The sequence below is a fragment of the Cyprinodon variegatus genome, unplaced genomic scaffold, assembly GCF_000732505.1.
Source record: "Cyprinodon variegatus isolate N-32 unplaced genomic scaffold, C_variegatus-1.0 Scaffold406, whole genome shotgun sequence".
NCBI lineage: Eukaryota > Metazoa > Chordata > Actinopteri > Cyprinodontiformes > Cyprinodontidae > Cyprinodon > Cyprinodon variegatus.
In genome coordinates, this window is record NW_015150859.1 from 150,466 (window position 1) to 152,555 (window position 2,090).

General features: G+C 38.1%; 1 protein-coding gene across 1 annotated transcript in view; it reads left to right on the forward strand.

Annotated features, from left to right (window-relative positions):
- Positions 1-881: 881 nt before the first annotated feature.
- The window catches only part of LOC107093064 (protein EMSY-like), a 38,643-nt gene continuing 37,434 nt past the window's right edge, over positions 882-2,090 (forward strand). Inside the window, exon 1 of the mRNA XM_015387883.1 lies at positions 882-1,097. The gene's annotated coding sequence lies outside the window, so the exon portion shown is untranslated. The remainder of the gene's footprint in view (positions 1,098-2,090) is intronic.

The window sequence follows — 2,090 nt, forward strand, 5'->3', positions numbered from 1 at the left end:
TTTAATATACTTTTTATATAATTCTTTTCTTATCCAAACACTGTATAGTTTTTATACTGTTCTATATGTAGTTTGTTTTTGTTTTACTTCAATTTAAACCGGTCATATATATGTATAAATATGTTTAAATGTATATATCTTTTCATGAGGATGATATATATATATATATATAGATATATATATATAAACATAAACATATTTTAGGGTTGCTATGATTCAATTTAGGGTGCTTTAATGTGACATGAAAAGAGGCAATGTCCAAAAGTAATAATGGTAAATGTCCTGTACTTATATAGCGTTTTTATTCAAGTCAGGAGACTTGACCAAACGTTTACACTACATTCATTCACCAATTCACGCACACACTCACGGTGGCAAGCTACATTGTAGCCACAGCTGCCCTGGGGCACACCGATAGAAGCGGGGCTGCCGTACACTGGCACCACCAGGCCCTCTGACCACCATCAGTAGACAATGCAGGTGAATTGTATTGCCCAAGGGCACAACGACACTGAAAGTCGGAGTTGGGGCTTGAACCGTCAATCCTTCGATTTCAGGGCAAACTTCTACATCCAACGCCACTGTCGCCACTCTAGCAGCTCTGCTTCATCATATTTTACTCCAGTAAAAGTATAACGTTGCCTTTAAATTAATTATTCCTATTTATTTATTTATTATTTTATATTATTTTTAATACAGTGAAGCTACTAGATATTACAATGTAAAATACTGACACACACTCTATCCCAGTAGGAGGCTCTAATGCACCAAGACTGGCTACTCACAATAAAAAGAGTTCCACGCATTTCTCTAATCGACCATCAGGGGGCAGCACAAAGCTTCCTTATCATAACAAATCTAATCATCTTCACACGAAGAAGACGTTTTGGGGCCAGCCGCTGCAGCTGAACTGCCAATATAAACATTGGCCCGTCTTTGAGGATTTGTGTGCATTTTATCAGCGTAAACGTTGTTCTTCCAAGGTTTAATTGCAGTTTTGCATTATGATAAAGGAAATGAACCAGGTTTTGGTGTTTGATCTCGATTGTAAGGATTAGAAAGCTAGCAAGGCCTTGATGTTGTCCTGCTAACGGAAGGTAAGAAATGATTTGCTTCATAGAAACAGCTAACTGGCTAACCCCAAATCCCTAGATAAAAACCGAATTATATCCAAGTTTACTACATTTGCATGAGAACCGTTATATAAAATAACACTAAATGTTTTATGTGAATATTTTTATTCAGTTTTTTACCGCAGCGCAGGGCAGGTTTTAGAGCGTTTAGTCTCGGTTCTAAGTGACAGTCGTTGTTCGGTGCAGAACTTCACCCGGAGCTCCATTGACTTTTATTATTATTATTCATCTTAGGCTTTTAGCTCAACTCTTGCTCATCAGTGTTTGTAAATGTATTCATGTTTGGGGCTTATTTGACTTTCGGCCTAATAATATTTAGTGGTAGACAGCAGCAGAACTGAATAAAACCTGATCGGGCCTGGTTCTGTAGATCATGGAGGCCCAGAACAGGGATGCTTTAAACCTGCAGCCAGCTGGAATGAATCATGGACAGTTAAAATCTCCCCATCAGTTGAGAAATGGTTTCTTTTTCCTGGATTTAACCTGACAGCATCATCAGGATTGGGTTTAGCTGGATAAATGTGAACTGAATGGGCTGGTGCCTGATGGGACATGGAGTCCTTTCCTCTGTCCTTTACTTGGACACCTTTGTTCATAGTAATGTTTTTATTAAAACAAGTGGAATTTCCTGATCAGAACTAGACTTTATGCTTTAGTTCTTGATGATTCTACTAAGCCACAGTGATAGAGGAGTAGTGATCTAGTGGTGAGAGAGTGGATCCCAAAATGCTGCTCAGTGTTTCCTAACAGGTAGGTTCAGATTAGAGGACTGACTTCATAATAATGTACAACTGAATTAATAAAAGTGACTTTTGTTATTACTATTTTATTGTTAATATTAGAGGAGCTGATAACCTCCTTTAAGGAAACAATTTTACACCCTGTTTGTTAAAAAAAGTGCAACCGCAGGTAGGGATGCACGATATAATCTGCCCCCTATCGGTATCGGCCTGTATC